General features: G+C 34.1%; 1 protein-coding gene across 1 annotated transcript in view; it reads left to right on the top strand.

Annotated features, from left to right (window-relative positions):
* Smr (nuclear receptor corepressor smrter) overlaps positions 1–16,889 on the top strand; it is a 125,552-nt gene that overhangs the window by 11,313 nt on the left and 97,350 nt on the right. The gene's annotated exons all lie outside the window — the stretch shown is intronic.

Genomic DNA, 16,889 nt, shown 5'->3' with positions numbered 1-16,889 from the left:
AACACCGTGTGAGGGCAACATTTCTTCATCAGTTACCTATTTGTTACCAATGTTTTAGACAAAATTGTATGTGGCCCCATACTTTTGCTCAATCATTAATTTTATTTAAACAAAATTACCCTTTTTAATGAAAGACAATACTCAATAATAATGAATAATTATTCATAGTTCTTTCAAAACTATATTCTCGTGCCATGTGTATGATAAATACATGTGACCTTACGATTTTGCAACTGTATCAACATCTTTACTCAGTTGTTAATTTTTGCTATAAAAATATGTTTTTGCAGCAACGTGCGCTTAAAATAGATCTATAAAATTACACAACATATTTTAATGCGATTTTTTTACTAACACACTAAGTTATTCAAGATATATGTTTATATGTATGAAAAAAAATCAGAGTCATGCTGTATCCTGCACACAGCAGAGGGCAGAGGGACCCTGTTGTTAACTTCGTTCCCCTTGCCTTTGCCTTGACACCAGGGCGATGAAATGAAAATAACTAACCAGTCAGTTTGTTAAAACATTGAACACAAATATGAATAAATGATTGAAACGTGACGCAACCGACTCCTACATCGCACCGCCGCGGCCGTGACTCCGACCGTCAAGGCTTCAAACACTTTCAACGAGAGACGACCTTTAGAACAATTGGTGTTTATGATTTTGTATGGCACTTGCGTAATGAAGTTGATTGAGACTGAATGTTTATATAGAAAATGCGTGGCGTTTAATTCCGTTAAACAGGATGTATTAAAATTTGGTTGGTGTCAGCTAGGAGTAAAATTGAGGGTTTGAATTGGATCCCAGTCGGAGGAATGATTATTTATTGATTAAAATTATTTTCATTTCCCCGTTCTGGTTTTTATACCACATCGCGTCCACCCCTCGACCCGAATCGAATTTCTAAAGAACTGATCGGGATGTAGGAATAAATTAGTGTTTTAGTGCTGTGTGCTATGGGGGAACCTGAAAAAAGGTTCCCAATCTTACTGTCCCTGTACAAATGGCAAGCGGCTCTCTATTTTTTTAAAAGATTACCCTAAAACTTTATGTAGTTTTGATACGACTTTATGAGGTTGTTGTATCCAGCAACCATTTCACGCCCATTTTAGAAAAGTCAAAAGAACGTTGATTTTATTTAATTTTTTATAATGTAGAATAAAAGGTTCCGGGAATATTCACAATTTAAGTTTTTTCCTCCAAGCTCCTCGTAAGTCCAAAGCTCCAAGCATTACAGACGTTTTAAGAAATACAAGAAAAAGTTACTTTTGTAACATAATTTTTTATCCGCTTTTGATTTTTCCTTCGTCTTATTTTTAAAATTAAACTGGTAAAGTATGTTTTAAGAAGTGAAATAAGAAACAAAATGCAGAATAAATTGTCGATCGGAATAATCCAAAGGTTGCTCGTTGCCAACGTGGATTTGTAATGGCTTTATATCTTGTCTGGATTTTTTAAATTATTTATCCATTAGTTATATAAATATCAAAAAGAAACACACTCAAATGTAAACAAACAATAAATGTAAAAACTATATTATATAAAAACAATACGAAAGGAAAACAAAAATATTATTTTAAGTGAATACAATTTAAGCCTGCGACGTATCTAGGTCATAAGAGGTAAAATATATACAGTCTAGACAGGTCACAGTATTTGTGGAGCGGTATCGATCAGCTCAGGACGGATCTGTTGTCTAGTGCCTTAAAATGGCCTTAGTTATTTTTTTAGCTTTGTCGTTTTACTATCATTAATTGGGATAGAATCTTGGCTAATAATTCGACATGATTGAAAGCAGTCAGAGAGCGAGGAGCGAGCCTATGTCCAGCAGTGGACCTTAAAAGGCTGATGGATGGAGAGAGCGAAGAAATGAATTCTTCGCTCTGGTGATGAGGCAAAGCGCGGCGATAACTTTCGCCACTCAACATGCAATGCATCCAGAATTTGGTTTTAACACTAGGCTACCTCTGCTTTCCCTGCTACGTGCAGGAGAACAATGAGAAGCTGAAAAAATAAACTCAAAACAATTTGAGTTGTATAAAAAGTTTATTTGCAGCATCGTGTCAAGGTATTCTGTCCATTTTCTGCATGAATGTAGGGATTGCGCGGTGAGTTGCGGAACCCAACACCGCATAATGTCATGCCACAGCTACGATATAAAAGCCCGTTTAAAGACATTTACACGTTAGTAAGAATTTCTTTTTTCGATTCTCAGTGCATGTAAAACGAATTTAGATAGGGCATATCTTCAACGCTCAGTAGAATGACTATTATTACTGGCAACAATATCAATAGCGTTCAAAGAATGTCCATATAATAGTTATATTGTAGAAAATACATTTATTCAGCTGTCTCCTTCGAGGAATCCTTTATAGCCGACATGCAACGGACGGACGTGCCTGTAGGGATGAATATAGTTATTCGATATTATTACTAGATTATGTAATACCGGGGCACGCTCTCGTGCGCCGCCATTTTGTACGAGAAACCTATTATTTTGTTTCTTTTTTTTTGTTTAGTTGCGCTGGACTTGGATTCGTGGTATTTTAGAATATTGTGGGGAAAGCAGTTTTAGTTATTTAAGAATTATTTAAATATTAGTGTTTTACACTTCTATTTTTTCGTTATTTTATATATTTTTTGTACATCCGCTTAAGTATTTATCACTTGTCTAGATTCATTTAAATCTTTTCTATGTAAAGTAACACTTCTCAGTTCTCACCATAGACAAGGTTAAAAAAATACATCGCATTTCGATGAAACATTTTTTCCATCAAGACACTTGTGTGTAACAAAAAAAATTGCTAATATTATTTATTTTTAAAGGAAATATGTGTGAGTCATGTAAGTTTTTTTTGGTTCAATATTTGATTCATAACTTAAGCCCTCACCTCATACATGTGTGAAAGATATTAAAATGTGATTCAAAAGTATATAAGGTATGATTCAAAATAAATTATATAAAGTTCATGATTCAACTAAGTATGGTCTGATTTGATATCGTGAAGAAAACATGATGATTACATGGAACAGCTTCGACCTAACATGCGTGTTTCATTGTTTAGTCACTACTACATACACTATGAGGTCGGGGCGTAGGGGCACAAAGTGTGGCCGTAAACGGAACTGGTTGTAGGTTCAATCCTTTCTCAAGGAAATGATGAGAAAATTCGGCAGAAAGTGGGGAACGATGTGACTTGGCACTAGGTTCCCTCTGCCTAACCTGCTGTGTCCAGGATACGGGGGTGATGCTAAAAATATATCAGTTTTATTAAGATCCTCTCGTTAAAGCATACAATGTAATTTGAAGCCAAAATCCTCTTAGCTAAACATGTAGCACAGAGCCAGCGAGCAGTATTTCAATGGAAAGCAATAGATCAATTGAGCTAGATCCGGACTAGGTGGCCTAGTCTATTATACCGTACATTTGAATCTGACTGTCTGAACTATGTTACGTTATAACTATGGAACTAAAGTATTGTTGTGTAAGGGACACAAGTTTGTGGCTGTTATCGCGACCGGTTGTATCTTCAATCGAGGAAATGAAATATTTATTTAAATTTACATTTTCTTTTCTTCGCACTGGTGTCGGCTAATCTCTGTGAATTCCGCCACTCAACACGCAATGGCGAGAGAATTCGGCGAAAAATGGGAAACAGAATGTCGTAATACTAGGTTCCCTCTGCATACCCTGCTGTGTTTGGAATACAGCGCGAAGCTGATTATTATAACTTTAATGTGAATTTGTTGATAAATCTTCCCGTTCTCACTCTACGCTCTGTTCTTAGCAGTGTTTATAGAGAATTGGATATCTAGCGTAAAGCCACTTAGAAATTGCGCATTGAGTGACCTTTGTCTTACCAGAGCGAAGTAATGACAATAATTTTAACGTTATTATTCTCCCTAATGGGAATCGAACTTATAGCTACAGTCCGTTTGTTGAAAGAATGTATAATTTTCCGTACCTTTACATCTATCATAGAGTAGCGTACGTAGTGGAAATATTTCAAAATTATACCCTGGAATTACACAAAAGAAATGTTGCAAGCTTACAAAGCTATCTTTTGTAAAACATCACTTTGATGATGAAACAAACAAAGTGGAATGGTTTATTTGTTTTTATTTAAAACGTTTAAGTTGATTAAAGTATTTAATTGCAACATTTAAAGGTACGATTGTAGAGGGAATTGTAAGCATTCGCACTCTTTTTACCGTTTCTAAAAACTCTACTTTAATTAAATTTGTTCAGGTTTGATTACCGTCTATTCTTATGTACTTTTCTTTTTCGGTTTCACGCTGGATCCCGCATATTAAAGAACAGAACAGCATATCAAACTTGGGAACCTTAAGGCACATCGTTCCCCATTTTCGGCACGTTTTTATTAAAAGCATATATACTAATATATGCTTTGATGAGTTAGTTTTCAGGTATTGATTTTAGGCTTTATTCGGAAATTCGGCATATATTGTATTCCCTTAACAAAGTTATAAATAAAATAATTCTTAATAGTGTTGCTAGTGTTGTTCCTTCAACTATATAACCAGCAACACCAGGGGATCTTTCATTTATATAAAAATAAATACAAAAACATACGTATATAAGTATGAATCAGGCTTGCATATGTTTAGATATTAAAGCAGTTGCAGCGAGAATGGCTTATATGACGTCACTTAGCAACAGTAGGCATGTGATATTGATTTCCCAGTACACTAGCGTGCTTATATGAATCTTATTAAGTTATGTTCGTATATAATAATTATAGGCTGATAACTGACAAAACGTGCTCTATAACTGGCAAAAGGGTGGTAGGTTCGATTCCCATTGGAATCTCGTGTTGATTTGAATATCCATTAGACAAGCATCGCTTAATTTTCAGAGTATTGAGTTGAGTGGCGGAGTTGAACGCCTAACCAGAGCGAGGAAATAGACATTTTTTAACTATATTAATTTTTCCGAGTGAGGATGAAACCTACAACCGTCGCGTTTACTGCTATACAACTGCACTACGACGACCTCACAAATATGATATATTTAAATTATACATACATATAAGAGTAAAAAGTAAATAAATATCCACTATCTATCACATCATTCCACTTAGTTTTACATGATTATTTATTTCACATATATATTCTCATTTTAGACACTGATCGACGGAAAATAATAATAAAAATACCGTACAAAATGGTTGATTTATATTTTGGCACGTCCGCGCTTCGGGCCAGGCGCTTCGGGATACGTTTAAAAGCGTATGTAATTAGTCATTTCTACTATTTCTGTTCCGTGTTACACTACGGACGTCTCGTGTATATAGTTGACGGCTGTTTACTTTGTGGACGTCATTTTGTAAGAATATTTAAGATTTAAAACTAGCGACCAACACGCGGCTTTGCCCGCTTAAAGTTATTATTATATTATTGTTTAATTATACCAAATACCTATTTACATAAATTGTAGCGTATGTGTTATTCTGATGTATAAGCTATATTGCTGTAAAATTTCATCTAAATCTGTTTTGTGGTTTTTGTGTGAAAATGGAACAAACGTCTATCCTCACAAACTTTCACATGTTTATTTTCACATTACATTTCATTTTATATGTTTTTATGTAATGACTGTTCCTTTGTAATTGATTCTGACATGAAATACAGTTCATGCTACTAAGACCGTCCTTATATTGTCCAGATTACTGCAAATTTTTAAAGATCCAGCTTAAAAATCTATATATTGTTAAGTTCTTTATATCTAAACCAGAGTAATATATTTTACAATTCGTTCTTATTAAAATTGTACGTCAATATAAACATAATAAATAGAGTAAAAGACAGAACGAAGTAAGAACTAACATGTTTCATATTAACAACAACATAAAGCAATAATAACGAAAATAACAAAATTCAATACAAAATGGCAAAATTCATCCTCAAATATAACCCAAGTAAAATAGCAACTAAGTCCAGCTGATCGTGGCGCGACGTTGCCACACCTCCGAGCTCCGCTGCGGCGTTGCCGCTCCGCATTGAATTGAATTGGCGTAGGATTATACGTTACTTGTACTACAAGGACTACTATTCACGTGTTTGTTTTTGTTGGGATGGACTTCTTTTTTTTTTTATTTTTCATGTTATTACTTACTTATTTTTGATGTTGTGTTGGCTATGGTTGAAATTTGTAAGTCCTTTTGTCGTTTGGTGTTGATTTGTTATCTGTATTTTGAATATTGTGTATAGTTACTGGTTGTTCAGGCTAGTCGTAGTCGCAGGAAGATACGTGTGTGACTATAACGCGACGGTTGTGGGTTCGATCCCCACTCGTGGAATAAATTATTATTTTAAAATTTTCATTTCTTTGCTCTGGTATCAAGGTAAAAGCCTAGCGTTGAATTCCGCCACTTAACACGCAATGCGTTGAAAAATTCAACGGAAAGTGGAGAACGGAGTGTCTTAACACTATGTTTCTTCTAACTATACTGATGTGTGCGTGAAACAGCGTGTAGCTGTATTTTAAATTTTTAATATTTAATATAAGTAATCTTTGTGCCGATAACATAAATAAACCTTATTATAAATTTATTTTTCTAAAAGATGTTGTCTCATTATTTAGGGTATGTATGCCTGAAGCAAGGATTCCTTATATAACTTTGAAACATCTTCTAAGTCGTTCGACTAATAACAACATAAATTGTTTAAATAATAACTAAAAAAAATACATTTATTTATGTATGTTTATATACTCAGTACACTCTTTTCCATTGAATTTATTCTCGTCTCTACACCAAGGTTGTATTATAAAAAGTTTTTACTATACTCTAATTTGTGTAATGAAGTATTTTAATGAAGTGTTTTATACTTATTTATCTTTAGAAATAAAAGTAATTACATTTTAATGAAACCTTTGACTCCAAGACAATCGAAACGGGATATCCTATATATATAATCTACATACATATATAATCTGTACAAGTTCGCTACAGATATCTTATATCCAGCTGATCTCGTGAAACTGTACCGGGGTGCGGCGTTGCCACACCGCGCGGTACGAGCGAGGCTTGAACTTCAATACGAGAGATATGCTATAGTATGTATGTATGTATGTTTGTGTATGTAGTGAATGGATATTTGATTTTGCGTTAGTTCATTTTAGGATATTTGGGTTTTATTTTTATTTTTGTACATTATAACTAGGTTTTCGCTACGGATTCGTCTTCTATTAGAGGTAATTAAGAATTATGTATGAGGTATGTATTTTTATTTGAGACATTCAATTAATAGATGAATATGGAAATATTTTTTAATTCGTTTCAGTTGTTCCTGAGATTAGTGCGTTCAAACGAACAATCTCATTAGTTTCACAATATTAGTGAAGATATTATTATTCTTTTTAAGTATTGTTGGTGAAAAATGCCATCGTGGCGTACTTAGCTGGTGAATCATGAATATAACTTGTTCGCAATCGTTACTTATATTACTTCTATATTAAATTTTATTATTTTTTATTGTTTATGTGGTATTAAATCAAAGGTTTAATATCTTTTGTATTAAATCTTTAATTTAATACTACATAAACAATAAAGAATAATAAAATTAATATTTTAAAACTTAAGCACTTTTATATTTTCCAACATAACATGTAAATCATACTTGACATGAAATAACCTTAAACATAATGCCAAAAGCGAAACGCACAAAAAAAAGCCTCCATCATTAAAAATACCTTCAAAAGGTTAAAACATAAAAACAAGAGCGAGCACTCCACCGCTCAATAGTGGAAAATATTCGGTGTTTCGTTAAAATGCGGTATCTTATAACGGTTTCGGCCAATTAAATATGGCGAAACTGCTTTATAATTTGGATTTCGCATTTAATTGGCCGAGGCAGCATTGAACGTGAACGTTTACGTAGTTTTTGTTACATATACATACACACACACTCCATGTATGTATTTGGAATAGTGAATTTTATTTATGGTTATGTAAATTTTATTGGTATAGAGTATTATGGCATAGGGGATAGAGAGGATTTTTGGATGTCGTACCCGAAAAGGTTTCTTCACGATAAAAAAAAGTATATAGATAGAATTTTAATATATTCAAACCTAGAACCAGTAAATTTGAAGTTAGTAAAAAATATTATTATCATGACTACTTGCAATGAGTATGTCTCAAGAATATATTTTTTAAAAAGTACTATAATTATAATATTTATATATTTAAATATATAGAAAGTTCATCGCTCCAAACGTAAAAGACAACTGGATAAATGAACTTACAAACCCAAATACACGTTAGTCTGTCGTTTTCGTCAAAATTACTGCCTTAGCTGGGAAGGAACCTACGACCTATGATATAGTAGAAAAATTACTAACCAGAACGACCCAGTTCCAGTTATGGATCGTTTCGCATAAGTATTCATTTCTATCGGCCTTAAAATAAAAGATCTATTCTTGTATACTACAAGAGCCATTCGTTGCCAATATTTAAGTATAGCTATGAAAACGAAATATATATCATATAAGACCGTCTGACAGTAAACGCGATAGGTTGTTGGTTCGATTCCCATTCCACGAAACTATATATTTAATACTTTCATTTCTTCGCTCTGGTATTGAGTAGAGTTCCACTAGTCATCAAGCAATACCTAGTGCCCTAACACTGAAAAAACAAAACTTTCCCGCACAGAAGGGAAAGAAAGAAAGCTTCGATGTCGTGTTGAATTGCGGAACTAAACGCTGCATTTCGTCTTTCAGGGCGATATATTAAAAATAATTGATTTCCCTAATGTATGTAATTAGAATCCACAACCACCTCTTTTATCCATCAATATAATTACGTCGAGTTTAGTCAAAGCTAGAATAAAAGAAAAATAACTTGATACTTTAAACATTTAGCTAATTATCTTTGCTATGTTACGAATTTATCATTATTTTAATTATGGTTAAAAAAAACATATTTTCAAGTTTCCATAATGGGTTTTGCCCATATATGGTCACATTTTGTTAATTCTTTTTTCCTTACTAAAATTATGTGAAGTCATAAATTAATTTGTACGTACTACGTATTAATTAAATATAATTTCTGTTTAAAATTCATTATTCATTTGAGTAATATTAAAATATAATAATTATCAACAAATTTTCTTTTAATGAATTAATGTAGATACTAGTGGTTTTGTAATGGCGATTTCTGTATTTTTTTAAATTTATATTTCAACCAAAGCTAACTTAATATTTTACGCTATGATCTATGAAAAAAATGTGAAAATTGATTATTTTTATAACGTTTAAATATATACTTGAAGACATGTGCACACATGTACACCACCTACTGTAAAAGCGACAGGTTGTGAGTTCGATGGACTCAACACTCAATGACTTCAGAATTCGGCGGAAAGTAGGAATCGGAAGTGTCTTAATGGGAATGGAATGTTTTAACACTAGCTTCAGAGATTCCGTCTGCCTACCGTGCTGAGTGTGGGAAACAGCGAGAAGCAAAAAATATTCATGGAAAATCTATAATGTATAAGAAGACAACGAGAAATGCAAAGTTACTGACTGACTAGTCTAAAATAAGATAAAAATATTTAATAATCTCTACGGCATTTTAAATAAAAATTCATCAAAAAAACTTATCAAGAAATTAAACTGATAATTGATAAATATTAAACGAAACATATTAGAAAGTAAGATAAAAATACCCCACAAAAAGAACCCACTTCCCACATTCAGCAAGTTTCCATTAGCGCTAGCAATAACAAGTTGCAAGCAACAACACCGTTCACGTCAAATTGATTTAGCCCGCATCGATTTTCGCGTTGCCACACTTCCCCGCGCGGCGTTGCCACACATCTCGGCGCGGCGTTGCCACACTTCGCGGCGCGCCGTTGCCACACTTGCCGGCGCGGCGTTGCCACACTTCGCGCTATTATTGTATTGTGTTGTTTGTTGCTTGCGTCACCGGCCGCCGCGTGCATTGCCCGTCGCCGTCGTTAGGTGGATTCCGAATTTTTTAATTGATTCATCTGTGATTCATTGTTGTTTGTTGTTTATTATGGCATTTTTATTTTCTTTCTGGGGATGTGTTGTTGTTGATGGTGAATATGTTTATATGGTTTTTGGGTATTTGGTTCCCTTATAACGTCTTCTTCCTCCTAGCATTAATCCTGACTTTGGAAAAATTATCATATAGTTTATGAGTTGACTTTTTTCAGCTTTACGCAGTATTCCTCATATAGCAGGGTAAGCAGAAGGAACATAATGTTAAGACACTCCGTTCCCTTCTTTTCACCAAATTTTCGAGGCATTGCTTATAGAGTAGCGAAACTCAACGTCGCGCTTTTTGCCTTGGTACCGCAATGAAATGAAAATATTAGTAAATAATAATTCATTCCTCCAAATGGGGGTCGAATCCGCAACCGTCGCGTTTACAGACACACACGTTTGTACCGCTGCTCCATATGTTTTGATTAATTCATGAAATCCAAAATTTAAACAAATGAACATAATAAAACTAGAGAAAGATATCAATTAACAATTTTTACAATAATTCTATTTCGCAACACACACATCTACATGTATATACAAATGAAACGCACACATACAAAACCTATATAACCTACGTTACACAATACTTGGCTGCAAGTGACCGTTCCTTATCTATTCAAAGAGCTTGCGAGATAAAAGAAAAGATAGATAGATGTACGACTCGACTAGCATTTGTTATCAGTGGAGTTCTATTTCCATGGCGCTATCTCTCTCTCCCTCTCTTTCTCTTTCGCTCCCGTTGGACCAATTTTTGCAAGAACGTTCGTTCGTGGCTTAGTTTTGCTTAATCACATTTTTAACTACATGCTATCAGTCCCGTACAAAGCGGGGTAGACAGAGGGAACCTGTGAACCTAGTGTTAAGTCACTTCCTTTTTCCACTTTCCGCGGAATTCTGGAGACATTACGTATTGATCGGGGGTACCTACTAAATACCGCGCTTTGCCTCGTTACCAGAGCGAGGATATGTAAATAAGAAGTGTTTCGTTTTCTCGATTGGGAAAGGAACCCGCAACCCGTCACGTTTACAATCGCTCGCTTGTGTCTCTGCAATTGGCCTCAATTAACACAGCTATACTTAAATCATTCCTTCTTTCTGTGAAACACTAGTATTTTTCATATTTTAATCGTAAATTATTAGTACCGGCTGGTGGTGTAAAGCTATAGTGTAAATATTGAGATTTATAATCGCTTGTTAAGAGCTCTGAGACCACGTCTATTTTAAAATGGTCAATTTATAGAACTGCTAGTTTAAATAGGACAATGAGTGAGTTTATTGTGTTTTGCGGTGATAGCAGAATCTTTACTTTCTAAATTATAAGAAGACACTTTATTAAAAATTTAACTCATCGAATGATAAAGTTTTTATCAGTTCCGCTGTTTTTCTCATTATTAAGGTAGGTGGGGCGAACCTTCTCTCGTAGCACTGTTCTGATTTTCTCCACACATACCACATCTAGAGCACACTTTCCTTCCACAGCATTTTGTTTTACGAAATATTCTCCAAAAAACATATCTATATATATATAAAATCGAAAGGTCACTCACTCATCACGAAATCTCAGAAACTACATGTGCTAGGGATCTGAAATTTTACATAGGAGTTATTTATAGGACGTAGGTACTCGCTAAGACGGGAATTTGCAATATTCGACTTTTAAGGGGTTGTTTTTCGGGTCGAAAGTTTGTATGAAACTTTGTTACTACAAATGCTAGGAGTCTCAAATTTTGCATAGACATCACTAGGACGTAGTCATGGAGACAGAAATTAATAATAACATAGTTCACGCGGGTGAAACCGCGAGCGGGCCGCTAGTACCTAATATAATTAAAGTAAATGTCCAAGCCATTTTATGATTTTTATAATGCTTTCTAGCGAAAGCATTACGTTCTGCCACTCACACATAGTCATCGCTTCAACATTCAGAAAAAAGTGGAGAACGGAAGTGTCTTGATGGAAACGGAGTGTTGTAACACTATGTCACCTCTGACTACCTTGTTATGTTCGGCTGTATCCCGTGTAGCTAAAAACAAAATTTAATTATACGTCTGTATTTTACTATCTTTTAACAATTTACGAAACACCTTTCGCAAAACACAAGTTAGTTAAAATTTTAGTTAATTATAGCATTTTAATGAGTCACAAGATACGTAACGCGAGTAATGAAGTGCTTTCACGTGCAAAGCGACCGCAGCACCGAATGGAAGATGGCTGTCGTTTCGCATCCAATTCATTATTTTTATTATAAATATAATATTTTATTTATGACTTTTCAGTATAAATAAAGTTTTGTATAAAAATTTATAAGTGGTAAATAAAATTCTGTAAAAGGCTTACTGCCTAAGGGAAAGAGCATCTAGTAGAATAAAGAGAAACCAGTGTCCAGACACTTCGCAAAACAAGACAAGACAGGCAAGTCTTGAAGTGTCTTGTTAATAGGGAAATTGGAAAGTGGAGAAATCGTTCTTCACTTTCCCTATTATTATATAATATTATTCTGTGTATTATACACAACCCTACCCTACTGTGCACCAGTAGGGCACAACTTCAGCGACATTCTTTAGTCTACATTCGAAAGCTGTATCGATCGCCGTCTGGGGTCATCCAAGGTCGTGCGAGGTACTGCGTCCGCGTCTTGATGCATTATGCCACTACCTAGTGGTATAATGGTGCAATTGGTATGATTGAATAGGTGTTTGTGGTAGTAGGTTCGAATGTAGGTTTGTTGTTTGTTATTTTATGTACTTTTTCGTTCTTTAGCTTTGCATTGTATTACATCACGAGCTGGACCATTATAGGCCTGACTGGTGCTCAATAGCCCTAAATAGACCGGAATGGAAGAAATGGAGAGAGGCCATTGCCCAACAATGGGATGGTGTAACTAGGGGAAAAAAAAAAATGTATTACATAGAGCAGGATAGGCAGAGGGAACTTTGGGACGTAGTGTTAAAAGTCATTCCGTTCACATTAAGAGAGTTGTTCCCCCACAGAGTGGGTATGATATGATATTATTATTAGAAAACGAAAGTAATGCACATTACCAAATAAATAATTATGTAGTTCAAGCGGGCGAAGCCGCAAGCGGGTCACTAATATTAAATATAAAGTAACTTTATTTCCAGAATATTCTGAATGAAAATTTATTATTTACTAATATATATATTTGTTTACTTTCCTTAATATTTGATTATGAGTTGAAGCTTTATTAGCCAATGTCGAGAACTTATATATTGTTATAAAAGCAGATTGTTTACTATTTGAAGTTATTATTTGTTCAGTGGAATAAGGTCAAATTAAATGTTTATTATTAAATAAGTTTCTTCGACGCTCAAGGACCCCATTGACAAAGTGATTTTGTACATAACTATTTATTTTATGGAATGTTTTGCTTATTGTGAATGTTATTCCACACTAAGGGAAGAAATCCTTTCTTAGAAAATGTATAAACATTTGAATGGAGCGGGATTTGAACCTACACCTCTTGTGAACCGTACAAGCGCTCTTTCTTTTTTCACTTCCTTTACCAGACAGGAGAAATACAAATAATTTAAATACAATAATTCACCTGAATGGGGATCGAACTCACTCCCCAAGACATATTTAATCGCTTAAACTGTCCCAAATGTTTAGATTTACAGACTATAAAACAATAATTATTTCCTATGTTTATTACTAAGAATGAAAATCTTTTCATTACTTATTTTTATTATCTTGGGCATAGGAATTGTAGGAGCCGGATGGGCCGTGCCCATCCCAAAACTTTAAGTAACAAAAAAAAAATTACCTACATAATTAAAAAAGACCAAGAATACGTTCACAGTTAAAGGTCAGACCCCCTGGAAATTATCTCTAGAATCTAGATACGCCCATGCTTATTCTATAACCACTAATGTGTACAAATGTTCATTATTAATTAAAAGAAAGGCCTTCGCGTTGTTAAACGCAATTAATAACTGTTAACAGTACTTTAACTGAGTACCTAATACCTAATGATTGTAAATGCCACGAGGTCCGAGGTGAGTGTGGTCACGAAGTCGCGCTGACATTATTGTATACACGGTTTAGTGATTTGTTTATTTATGCTAGAATTTATATGCAATAGTACATTCTAGATGTTTATTCTAGTTCTTTCTATATTTGTTATAATAATAGCTTAGTCGATTTTGTTTGTAATTGGAGTACAAATAATGTAGAAAACCTGTTTTGTCAATGTCATAATACATAATGACAGATTATAATTAAAATTTAGAACATTTTAAATATAGACTATAAATAACTTTTGTAACAATTTTGCGTTAGGTAAATAAAAATCGTATACATTACAGTTGTAATGATGGAAATTAACGGATTATTAAAATACGCCCCCCGCGTGAACTCGCCCGCTTGTTCAATATTTAACAATTTGTTATTTTCTCATCTCAATTACTTTCGAAATCTAAAAATGGGAAACGGAAGTATCTTTTAATGGGAACGTTGTGTTTTGACACTAGGTTACCAGGTTCCCAGCCAGCTATGCGCAGTTGTATCCTTCGTAAAGCTAAAAAAAATACGTAATTACAACTTTTTTAGAAGTTATTACAAAATATTTTATATAACATATTATATCTATAAGTAACGTTAAGTAAAATTTAATGTATATTCTGTATAATAAGTTCTTGCACGTAACTGTGTGCTACTACGAGCTGGCTGCGTTGCGGTTGAGCATGTTACAAAGTTATAACTAGATTTACAACTACGACCATTACTTATAGCTTTAAATGTATATGGGTTGTAACTTGTATTACTTTTTAACTTTTAAAAAAGCAGTTGCACGCTCTTACCCGGTTAACAGGGCCTGCCTGCCTCTAGTGTTATGGCACTACGTTCCCAACTGGAAAAAATAACACTGAGATCCACATTTCAGTGTTATTTTTTCACTATACAGTGGAAAAAGAGAACTTATATAAGTGATATCTCTCTATTTAAATCTTTTAACCTGAAATTGTAGTATTCAAATATGTACTAAATATTTTCTATATTTCTTTGAAAAATAATTATATTGCATAGTCATTCTCAGACAAAATGGTAAAGATGATAATTTTATAAAAATCTTCTTTTATTATTATTTTTTTCACCCAATTTCTAATTATATGATTTTTTTTATGTATTACTCTTAATAGTAATTTTATGTTTTACAATAAACAAATAATTACTATTTTAGGCCGCATTAATACAACCACTGCCCGTAGCTTCAAGAGCGACTCCCACGAGCTAGAACAGGTTCGTTCAGGGTTATTGGCAGACGGACTTTCATTTCCACTGATGCAAATATATATAGATATATACATAATAAATGTTAGATGCAACTGCAATGGAATACGCTGTAGGTACTGCAATGCAGAACACATGCAAAAATTTGCATTGCCTTACTTTTGATTGACTGACAGACAACGCACAGACCGAACTATTGATTTTTTTTAATTAATATTTTTAGTTCCACATTATATCCTGCCCATAAATTAAGACTCTTCAATCCTATTAAGATATTTTATGTGGTGAGTGGCGGAACTTAACGCCGCGCTTTGCATCGTTAACAGTACAGTTATGTATGTACGCATAAAAGAAATTACATGATTCTTAATATTATTTGAAAATGATGTGAAATAAATATATTTATTAAAAATATATATTCCTTTAAGGTTTCTCCTTTTGAAGTCTTTGTGTTATCGAAACAAGGTCACCCTCATTCCCCATATTTATATTCAACATTAACACATATTTTTTACTTAAAGCGCGACAAGTGGAAATAACCCAATAAGCAATGTAAGTCAAAGGAGTCGAACATTTATAGAAATATATAAAAAAAGTGGTTTTTAGTAATAAATATGTTTTTAACATGATATTCTAATATTGTCTCGCAAACAATTTGTATCAATCAAATTGTTTCTACAAAGTTAAAAAGAAGTCATGAGGCCAGTCGAGGCACAGGCGCATAAACATGTAACTGTAATCGCGACAGGCAGTGGATTCGATTCTTACTGGAGAAAATAAAATATCTTAATTTTCCTCGCTCTGGTAACAAGGCGAAATGCGGCGTTGAATTCATCCACTCAACACGTAATGCTTCCACGATTCGATAGAAAGTGGAGTATAAAAATGTCTTAGTGCGAACGGATTATCTTAACACTAGGTTCCCAGGTTCCCTCTGCCTACCCTGCTATGCGCGGAATACAGCGTGAAGCTAAAAGAACACTTCACACCATTTCATCTATCTGTTTACAATTTACATACACCATAAATTTATAAAAAGAATTAACGCACTTGCATAACGCGGAATGGCAATACATCTATATCTATACAATCAATAAACAAAAGCCACGTGTTCGAACTCCGGACTACATCTATACTTGCGTAGTTATATGAATTACAGTACGATCGACGAGTTGTGGCCATTCTAAAATTATTTGTAGATAGCTGCGATATTTCATGTTAGAATGTTTTCTTATTTTTGATTAGTTTTTTAACAATGGACCTGTAGCAATGGTTCATAAAATCTAATTTCAAAACGGCCACAACATATCAGTAGTACTATACTACATTCGTGATAAGTGATAGCGGTCGTCGGTCGTCGGCACAACTCGGCCGGGCTCGTTCGTGATATCGATCGCGCTGTTGCCGTTCCTCGCCCACTTTCTCGCGACGTTGCCGCGCCGCGCGTTCTGGCTGTTGGGACTTGTTGCTGTTTGTGGCAGTGGCTGGTTTCTTTGGGATTTGACTAATGTTATGTCGTATATGGTATTAAACAGTATTTAACGGACCTAGCTAAAAGATATAATAATATAAAAAGATGAAATTGTAACACTAA

This window comes from Heliconius melpomene, chromosome 2 (assembly GCF_056956725.1).
Source record: "Heliconius melpomene rosina isolate 202511_hmr_F chromosome 2, ASM5695672v1, whole genome shotgun sequence".
NCBI lineage: Eukaryota > Metazoa > Arthropoda > Insecta > Lepidoptera > Nymphalidae > Heliconius > Heliconius melpomene.
This window is presented reverse-complemented; position numbering and strand designations above follow the sequence as displayed.